This window comes from Leopardus geoffroyi, chromosome B3, assembly GCF_018350155.1.
Source record: "Leopardus geoffroyi isolate Oge1 chromosome B3, O.geoffroyi_Oge1_pat1.0, whole genome shotgun sequence".
Lineage (NCBI taxonomy): Eukaryota > Metazoa > Chordata > Mammalia > Carnivora > Felidae > Leopardus > Leopardus geoffroyi.
Window position 1 is genome coordinate 124602490 of NC_059337.1, and position 11339 is coordinate 124613828.

General features: G+C 38.1%; 1 pseudogene; it reads left to right on the plus strand.

Annotated features, from left to right (window-relative positions):
- The first annotated feature begins 1037 nt into the window (after positions 1-1037).
- On the plus strand, positions 1038-2150 carry LOC123582319 (annotated as a pseudogene).
- Positions 2151-11339: the final 9189 nt, after the last annotated feature.

The window sequence follows — 11339 nt, forward strand, 5'->3', positions numbered from 1 at the left end:
TTTTTGCTTTCTTCTTTCACTCTGCCTTCTATCCCACTGGTCCTATATATACTCTGAGTCTGTAATTTATGCAACAACCAAAATCGTTTATTTGAGATCTAAATTTAATCATTTCACTCATCAGCTCCAAAACTCCAGTGGCCCTATCAAACGCAAAAGTAAAACTCAAACTTCCTATTGTTTACAACTCTCTGCAGTCTGACCCTGCCTCTTTCTCTGATTTTACTTCCATATTCATCAGCATTTTTATTAACTTCCTAATTTCCAACTATAGGTGTGTGTGTGGTTTTTTTTAATGTTTCTTAATGTTTATTTATTTTTGAGAGAGGGAGACACAGAATCTGAACCAGTGAGCAGAGCCCGATGCGGGGCTAGGACTCACAGACCACGTGATTATGACCTAAGCTGAAGCCAGATGCTTAACTGACTGAGTCACTCAGGCACCCATCAACTGAAGGTGTTTTTGTTCCTTTTGCCTGGAAACCTCCTCTCCCAGATGTTTATATGGCTCCATTCAGATCCTTGCTCAGAAGTCACCTCTTCAAAGTCCTTTCAGGGTCACTCTATTAAAATTAAACATTATACACTATTCTCCTACCCTGATTAACATTTCTTCATCACCCTTATCACTGTTTAGCATATTATATGTGTATTTGTTTGATGTCTCCCTTACCAACTAGAATAAAACCTCCAAGGGGACAAGGGCTTGCATGCTTTGTGTCCTGCCAAATCCCAAAGCCCTAGAACTATATCTAATGTACAGTAATGCACAATCATATTCGTCAAATAAATGAATGGTAGTAATAACAGTACCCTAAGGTTAGTACTTATAAGGTTGTTTAGATGGTTAAATTTGATAATACACATATGCCAAAGACTGCTAATTATCTTCTAATGTCACTTCTTCTTTCCTTCTTGCCTAATAGAATCCCCAATTTTTATTTAGTCATATGGTTTCAGTCACTCTGAACTAGTCCCATGCCTGGAATCAGACTGCAACCACTGTTGCACCCACCACCTCATGTTGCCTCTGGACCATGGACCCCACAGTGAACAAGCTTCGGGCCTTGGTGAAAATGTGCAGGCAGGATCTGAGTATTCTGCACACTGAGGAAATGCACTTCCTGCATGAATGGGTGGAGAGCATGGGGGTAAAATACCACCTGCTATTTATAAAACTAAATCAGAAGACTATATCAAAGAAGAAAAAACAGTAAGAAGGAGGAGGAAAATGAAGACAGATGAATCATAAAGTGGGGAAAGTGGTCTAAAAGTTTACAGTGAAGTGTGATTGAACCAGATACTTATGCCCCTCAAGAAATGGGAGATGAAAATGTAGAGATGACTGAGGAAATGATGGATATGGCAAATGATAAAAATGTAGCTGCCAATGATGCCCTAAGTGATGGTGAACTACAGAAAGCCATTGACTTGTTCACAGATGCTATTAAGCTGAATGCTTGCTTGGGCACTCTGTATGCCAAGAGAGCCAGTGTCTTCATCAAATTACAGAAGCCAAATAAATACTGCCACCCAAGACTGTGACAGAGCTATAGAAATAAATCCTGATTCAGCTCAACCTTACAAGCAACAAGGGAAAACATACAGACTTCTAGGCCATTGGGAAGAAGCAGCACGTGATCTTGCCCTTCCTTGTAAACTGAATTATGATGAAGATGCTAGTGTAATGAGGAGAGAAATTCAACTGAGGACCCAGAAAACTGCTGGACATCAGAGAAAGTAGAAGAGAAAATGTGAAAAGTGAGAGATCAAAGAAAAAGTAGAAAGGGTTAAGAAGGCTTGGAAAGAACATGAGAGAGCCTAGAGGAAAGAAGAAGCCAGAGGACTATCAGGAGCTCAGGATGGCTCTTTCCCAGGTGGCTTTCCTAGGGGGATGCCTGGAATGACAGGGGGCAAGCCTGGAATGTCAGGAATGCCTGGGCTCAGTGAAATTCTTAGTGATCCAGAGGTTCTTGCAGGAATGCAGGATCCAGAAGTTATCATGGCCTTCCAGCATGTGGCCCAGAACCCAGCAAATATATAAAAATATCAGAGCAACCCAAAGGTTATGAATCTCATCAGTAAATTGTCAGCCAAATTTGGAGGTCAAGAATAATGCCCTTCTGACAAATAAAGCCCTTGCTGAAGGATAAGCAACTTAGATCACCTAATGGACGTCACAATAACACAAACCAGCGTACCTCTGGCATTCTCATGGAGAAAGCTGGGGTGCTGTGAAGATAATCCCTACCCCTCTGCCCAATATGCAACTGAGACATTTTACAGTGGTTTCCCATTGGGGTATTCATTCAGATAATATTTTCCTACTAGGAATGACAAACTTTAAACACTTCTTAAGTCTTAAAAATATTTGAAAACCATTTAAGAGGGTGTGTTAATCCCTACATTTTTCCTTACTAATCATTTCAGTTTTTTTTTTCCTCTTTGGCTTAATTGGGCAAGGAAGATATTTCAGTATGGAAGATGTATTGCTTAGTCTGAGTGAAATAAAGGTTTATTAGCAGGGGGCAAATCTCACATTTAAACACATAAAGTTTAAATTGGTTACTGAGGCATTTTGACTTCTTTTTAAATGCTTTATTTTTAAAACATGATTTATTTGATAAAATCACTGGGGCCACCAGTATTGCAGTAGGACCTGGGTAAGGACCAGAAGTACTTGACAAGGCAGCAGAAACCTTACTCCCTTTATAGAGCATGCATCCTTGTGCAGATGCATTGAAATATTGCACTGTGGTTAAGGGATGGTTTTTATAGTGCTGCAGTAGAGTTGGATTATTTAGCTGTGTTCTTGTCTGATACAGAAAATGAACATTTCACATCATTTGCACACAAAAAAGACTCCATTTCCCACCATGCCTTTCAGTTAAGAATGCTCATGTGACTAGTTTCAGCCAATATGGCATAAGCAAAGTTCCACATGAAACTTCTGAGAAGAGATCTTAAAAGAAGTAGGTGAAGAGGAGGAGTTAGTCCCCCTTCTCTTTCTTGGCTGACAGCAATTCAGGCATGATGGCTGGATCTCCAGAAGCTCTAACATCCATCTTGAAGCATGAGATGACCTTCAGAATAGAATTCTACCATGGAGGATCATAAGATACAAAGAGCCTGGGGTTTTGCTACCACAGAGTGACATATTATGTCTAGCCTCTGAACTTCTTGACTGTGAGGAAAAAAGTAGACTTCTTTCATTCTTAACTCATTATTTTGAGATTTTCTGTTTCTTTCAAACAAGAAACAATTTTAACATGTAAGTGAATAAGACAAACTTTGGACTATAAAACCTTAATAAGTATTGTCTTTTAGTTGGTACTACTGTCATTATTTAAAAAAAAATTTTTTTTTAATGTTTATTTACTTTTGAGAGAGAGACAGAGAGTGAGTGGGTAGGGGGAGAGAGAGAGGGAGACACAGGATCTGAAGCAGGCTCCAGGCTCCAAGCTGTCAGCACAGAGCCCGATGTGGGGCTCGAACTCACAAACCGTGAGATCATGACCTGAGCCAAAGTCAGATGCTTAACCGACTGAACCACCCAGGCACCCCTACTGTCATTATTTTTTTTTCTGTTTCTGTATCTCCTTCTTAGCATTGTTGTTATTTTTATATGCTGTATACTGTACCAAATTTTAGGAATATGGGCAAGAATAAAATAGAGCTTTGATTTAAAGGACATTGTGTTTTGGGAAGGGTGGAGATAAAATGACAGTACAATGTGAAATGTGCTTTAATGCTTTAATAAAAACATGCTATGGGAACACATAGGAAGGAAAGCATAAGTCTTCCAGGAGGAGTAGAGGCAGATTCATTGCAGAAGACATAAATCTTGAAACAAGATGTAAATATGTATAGCAAACTATCATGAGGACAGAACGTTGGGGAGGGCAGAAAGAAAAGCAAAAGAAATGACTGCATATGGGCTTCCCTATCTGGTGAGCAGGAGTAATTTGGACCTTACCAAAAAAAGTAAAGCTGAGACTCTAAGCTTTATTGACTCTAAGAAAGCTGAGACTCTTATCTTACCCAATATTTCATTGCAAATGTGAAGTCACTGTATTAAACAAACAAACAAACATTAGCATCAGTTTGATAGATTACAAGATGGGTTGGTATCTTAGAAAGCAAAGAGGTGATTTCCAGATGGAATGTATATAATCAGGTCTATTAAAAGAAATGGCATATCTTTGTTGGGCTTTTTGGGGGATAGAGGTGGAGGAAAGAGGTGGGGAGGTAGCAGGAGAGAATATATAAATGTATAAAATTAGAAAGTTCTTCCAAGGCAAGGATAGCCACTTAAGGTTCTTAAGGCAACAATTTTTAAAGTAGTTTCTAAAAATTAAACTGTAAGTACTCCCTAGTCTGTTCTTTATATTGACAAGCAATAAGGAGCTTAGGATAGTATTCATTTGACTTTATTTTTCAAGGCAATTTTTTTAATAAATTTAAAAATCCTCATCCTAACCTCCACTGTATGTTTTTGTAGTGCAAGTCAGAGGGTAAAGGAAGGAGAACTAAGACAGGAAAACAAGGATAAACAGTTGGGGATTTCCTGCTTAAGACATCTTTACTGCTGCAACCTCAGTGCTTCTGCTGATTCCTAATTTGGACCCTCAGGATTCTTGACATTGTCTGTTTAACCTCCCGAAACTAAGCTGACCTTAAATTTTCTCCTGGAATTTCCTTTTACCTCTAACACTAGATTTAGCATTTATTCACAGCTTCTCTAATACTCACTCTTGATTTTTTATCTTGATACCCTGTCCCACTAGCAAATTATTTTAAAAGTAATTTTTAATATGTCTCAGAGCCAAGTGTACTCTGAAAATGCAATGGAAATCTATTTAAAACTATTAGTTGATCTATAAAAGTCTGATTTACAGATACTAAATTTCAAGAATGACTGTATAATAAAAACAAAACAAAGTAAACAAAACAAACAAAAATACTCCATAAGGCAACTGTTAAAGGAATTGATTTCTGGGACTGAAGGGAAGGGAAAACAACATTTGCTTAATATTAACCTATTATAATGTATTCTTCACCTCAGCTTCTCTTTGCCACATTTTAAAGCCGCAACCCTTTTTACTGACCATATAATTCAAATCTTTCTTTGGAGAAATATGCAATAGTTGGTAATTGCATGCATTCTAAAGCATCTCATTTTATGCCCCCCAAATGTATGATTTACTTTGAATGATAAATATGGCTATGAAATGGAGTGTTTCCGGCATTCACAGATCAAATGTAACTAGGGAGAAATAACTCAGATGCATCCTGATGTTTTATATTTCCATGCACTAATATTTGCTTCACACCATATGTCACAGTAACACAAGAATGTGATAAAGTAGAACAGCCCAGTGGTTCTCTCTTCCAACATCTGGTCTTCTGAGGAAGTCTAGCACTTTAGAGATTCATGTTTAAATCCCCAGATAGGTGGGATAATCAAATGCCTTGGTGAGAGGAAGCAAGGGAGTACTGGAAAGTCTTCTTCCTATTATCAAATTAGCATCAGTGAATACTGTAATAATCTCAATTGAATTAAACAAACAGACCTAGTAGTCCAGTGGACGCTCCCTGAAAAGCCACACACAATGTCCATTCCCAGAGCAGTAAAGAAAACCAGATGTTAGCTTTTAAAATAGTGGCCATTCGTCAAGCCTTCTGACTCTTTGTTTTGTTCAAAGCAGCCGACCCTGGAGGGACCACAGCTACCTAAGGAACAATGGCAAAATCATCTTCCTAACGCTGGCATGGCCAGTCTCCACAGAAAAAGATCAAGACCACATCAGCTAAATTGATAGGATTCGCAACACATACTTATCTCTCCAATCCTTTATAAAAAAGGGGGGGGGGAATATGCTTTCATATTTCCTACTCCCTTTCAGGAGTAAATTAACTATATTTGTTCTCTTCATTTCCTCATATGCTCCTTGTTCTTCATGTGGGCACAATATGGCTACCATCCCTACCATTTCATAGAAGCTACCCACTGAGTTCCCAAATGGCGACCATATAAGTGAAATTTCACATACCCTTTCATTCTTTATTTTCTATCACCACAACATTTAATATTGTTGGCTGCTCTCTCTTCTTGGAATATTGTTTACTTCATGAAATGCCAACTCTCTGCTTTTGTAATCACTCTCTTTAAGTCTTTTTATTATTATTATTATTTACTTTTTCTAGACACACACATTTTGATGTTTGGCAAACCTTCATCTTAGGCCTGTTTGTCTGCATCTCGTCCTGGATGATCTATTTCTCTCCCAAAATTCCAGGCCCTAATCATTTGTGTGCTGCGTGTGCTGGTATCCTCATTTGCTCCTCCAGGTCTATTGTCCACTCTTCTCTACCCTGTTCTATGCTGTGGGAAACTGACCTCTTACGATGTGCATCATCAGTTCTTTGGTTGGTGGTTTACTTTTGTCAAGGAAAATACCAGTAGGAAAGTAGATAGTAGGAGGGGAGAGGTAAGATATTAACATTTTTCTGGATCCTTCCCTGCCAGGCTCTGGGTTACCAGTGGTTGCATTGCTGTACCAGAGACCATTCCTGTTAGGCAGCTTTCTCCTACAGCTATAGCTCTTGTAGTTTCCAGTAGCTTCTCCTTTCTCTTTCCCCTCAAGCCTAGAGGTGGTAGCAGCTTTCAGTTGTTGCTCATTCCAGAGTACCTCCTCACTCTTGCTGTGTTCCTGAACCCAGCCAATAACTCTGTAGAAAGTTCATTAAGGGCTTTTCTAGTGACCTCTTTCCAATACACCATCTATTTTGCTGTCAAAACTCTGACCCACCCTATGAAATTACCTTACTCTCTATCTCAAGTTCATCTTTCTTGCCTGAGATCAAGATCCATAACACTGACTACTGTGGCTACTAACAAGCCCATCTGAATTTTATGGAATATTTAAATACTAACATGAACAGCAATGAACACATCAGCTTCTCCTGCTCTTTGTATATTTCCCTACTCAGCAAATGACATTGCTATTTTCAAAGCTCAGTTTTTCAAGCCAGAACATGGAAGTCACCTTTACCCCTCTCTCTTTCCTTCACTTCTATTTTTCCAGTGAAATGCTAAGTTTTACTGAGTCTGCTCTAAATATTTCTTGAACCCAGTCATTTCCCTCATTCTCATTGCTTTTTTGCTAAACTGGACTACCTTCAACTTTTGTCTGCTTGTCCCTATGATACATTTTCCACAGGGAAGCAAGATTTTTCCAAAAGTCAACTTTCATTATGTCGAAATTCTATTTAAAAAGTCCTTAAAATGGACTTTTCCTTTGGATAAAATCTGGGCTCCTTACCATGGTTATGTGCTCACCCACTACCTGATCTATGCAGTGGTATACCATTTATTATACTTTATTGTAATTTATTTAAATGTCACCTGCCTCCATTTAGAGTGAAAGTCCATAGGTTAGGTATTAGGATTGAATTGTATTCCTCTAAAATTTGTATGTTGAAGTTCTAATTCCCAGTACCTCAGAATGTGACTTTATTTGGAAATAGGGTCATTGAATATATAATTAGTTAAAATGAGGTCATACTGGAGTAGGGTAGGTTTCTAATCCAATATGACTGGTTTCCTTAGAAAAAGAGGAATTTGGGGGATCCTGGGTGGCTCAGCTGGTTAATCTGACTCTTGATTTGGCTCAGGTCATGATCTCACAGTTAGTGAGTTCAAGCCCCACATCAGTCTCTGCCCTTACAGTGTGAAGCTTCCTTGGGATTCTCTCTCTCTCCCTCTCTCTCTCTCTGCCCCTCCCCATTCATGTACACACTCTCTCGCTCTCTCTCTCAAAATAAATAAATGAACTTTAAAAAACAAGAGGCAAATTTGGACACAAACATAGACACATGTACAGGGAAATTGATATAAAGAGACAGGGGGAGATGTCCATCTACAAGCCCAGAAAGGAAGCCTGGAACAGATCCTTCCCTCACAACCATTAGAAGGAATTAATGTGTCAACACCTTTATTTTAGACTTCTAGCCTCCAAAAGTATGAGTCTATAAATTTCTTTTGTTTAAGCCACCTAGTTGTGATACTTCTCTAGCAAACTGATATAGCCAGGAACATGTCTGTCTTGATTATTGTGGTACACTAAGTCTCTGACAGTGTCTCAAACATGCACAGTAGGTATTCTATAAATATTTATTGAATAATTTAATGAATTCCTGTAATTACTGTAAAGTAAAATTATATATTGGGCAGGTAGAACAGACCAATTTGATGGAGCTTAATTATTGAAGTATCAAGAATATCTCATTAAAACCTGAATCCAAATTAAAAATTTAAGGACAATGCTTTAGTCAAACCTCATCACATTCAATATTAATTAATCAAGCAAGAAAATACGGTAAATTTTCCATCAGAAAAAAAATGATAAGGGCCATTACTAAGCTAGAATAATAACTTATTTTTAAAATACTATATCAAAAAATAAAATAAAACAATAAAATACCATATCAGCTTTCCCTTATTCCATTCATAAGCTGTTTAGATTTTACTTAACTAAATAATAGAATCATTATTGTCATTTAGGGACTTACACATAGACGGTGGAAGACTTTGAATGGGTCCTTTGTCATTTTTACTTATATCTGAGGCACCAGGCTAGAAGGGTTATTTAGTTGCTACTTTTTGAGTTTATCTTTTCCTAAGTCAAAGCTGAGAGTTTCAACACCCCCAACAGAGTATTTATGGGCTGAAGTTCGGAAACTCTGTTAAAATTTCATGAATCTGAATCGAATATATTGGTTCATTCAGCTTTCCTTACTGCTCCTAAGGTTCAGATGGTTCAGCTGAGACATGGCCTGTGGATTTCTTAATGAATAGTGAATACTGTAAGTTTGTGTATACTCCCCCAAAATCACATCGCTTAACACAATATCACATGTTAAACTTAGCTAATATCTTGAAAATCAGAGCCTTCGTGTCCTTTGGAGTACCACAGGTCAACATGTCACAAATGAAATAATCCTCTTTACTTAAATAAAGACTAGTCATGGGGCGCCTGGGTGGCGCAGTCGGTTAAGCGTCCGACTTCAGCCAGGTCACGATCTCGCGGTCCGTGAGTTCGAGCCCCGCATCGGGCTCTGTGCTGACCGCTCAGAGCCTGGAGCCTTGTTTCCGATTCTGTGTCTCCCTCTCTCTCTGCCCCTCCCCTGTTCATGCTCTGTCTCTCTCTGTCCCAAAAATAAATAAACGTTGAAAGACTAGTCATGGTGATAAGTGGTCAATATAATTTGAATTGAATTATATCCTAAATAGTTAAGTCTAGAAAAATCAGCAGCCTAATAAAACTCATTAGTATTGACTTTGTACTTGATGACATCAATGATCTTTCAATTTTTATTCTTCAGGTGTAAAATCACATACATGACATTCATGTATGTCTTATGAAATGTCATCAAGCTTTTTCCTTCAAAGAATGGAAAGTACTTAAATTTAGCCTCTTAATTTTTTTATCTTTATTTTTGAGAGAGAGAGAGAGAGAGAGAGAGAGAGAGCACATGAGCAGGGACAAGGGAGAGAAAGAGAGAATCCCAAGCAGCATGGAGCCCAATTAGGGGCTCGATCCCACAACCGGATCATGACCTGAGCTAAAATCAAGAGTTGGAAGCTCAACTGACTAAGCCACTCAGACACCCTGAATTTAGACACTTTAAATAGCATTTCTTTCTTATTAACTACTATTTTATATATCCACAGCACAAGTCAAGCCGTTAAGTGCATTTGATATTTACCATGTCATACTAAGATAATTCTATAACCCTAGTCAAGTCTTCCATGAAGAGAAACTAAATGATCAGAATCTGGCACTTTCTTTAAATAATGAATCAGTTTGCACCATGTGGCTAGCTCTCAAGCAGAGAAGTCCTCACTTGCTGGCATATTCTTGGCCTATATCCAACTCTGTCTCATCTGAAATGGAATTCTTTTTCTTAAAATGTTATTTGAATCATCATTTTCTTGAGTACCCCAGGCCCTTTCTCTGATGAGTGACCATCAAATTTGGCTACTATACCCAGCTATGCACATGACCCCTCATATGGTATCACTCTTCCTCTAGCCATGCAGATTTCACTCTTAACTTGAGCAATTCAGATCCCTATACCTTATCACACCATCAGTATGTAGGCAGAGATTTATGTAGTCCAGGAAATGGGAAATAAGATAATAATGAAAGAAGTATAGTTTGCTTTTGTTACTAATCTTGGGCTCCCTTCTCTACATCCATGGACCCTTAGGATCCGGGTTCACAAATTCATGGATATATGTTGATGCCATAATGGTTTCTCCATGGACTCCTACCTGAGTCAGAGTATATAATTTTAAAAAGTTTGTAAGTGTTATAGAATGCTTCTTCCATCAAAAAATATTTTATAATCTTCTCCCTCTTTTAGCCTTCTATCATCATAGCAATTAGAAGACTGATTAGTACACTGCTGCCTGGGACACAAATTGGGAGATAATTGTCCTTGAAAATCTTCTAGCTTAATCCTTGTTGGAGCCATTAGAAATTTGGTTTTCTATTACTTGCAAATAAATGATTTCTAGAAAGTCATCTAATTCAGTCTTTCATATCAAAGAAACTCTAATCCTATTTTAAGATTTTAAGAGTTAGGGGAAGGAGACAAAGACAGGCAAAGGAGAAGAGCAGAAAAGGAATCTGAATGACTAATTGACAATTTCTTGTGTCTTTGAAACACCAGGGCCAGTTTAACATTTTGCAATATTGTCACATTAAGTATCTTGGTCTCCTCATGATTCAACTGGTGTTTTCAGGTAGCTTATCAAGGTATCCATGAAGTGATCACTAAATCATTGCATCTAATCAGCATGAAATAAAATTATTGTTTTTTTTTTTTTTAATTTATTTTTTTTCAACGTTTTTTTATTTATTTTTGGGACAGAGAGAGACAGAGCATGAACGGGGGAGGGGCAGAGAGAGAGGGAGACACAGAATCGGAAACAGGCTCCAGGCTCTGAGCCATCAGCCCAGAGCCTGACGCGGGGCTCGAACTCACGGACCGCGAGATCGTGACCTGGCTGAAGTCGGACGCTCAACCGACTGCGCCACCCAGGCGCCCCTAAAATTATTGTTTTTAAAGATCCTTAAATATTCTTAATTCTGAGCATTCGGAGCTTAAAAAAATACATCCAAAGAATACATTGTTTTTAAGTTTTGATATGAATTAGCAGAAAACAGATTCTGACACTGACCTAAGCTATTAACAAAAAAATTTAAGTATCAATGAATAAAAGTGGAGCATAGATAAGGATGTTTATTATATCTTTTAAAAGAAACACC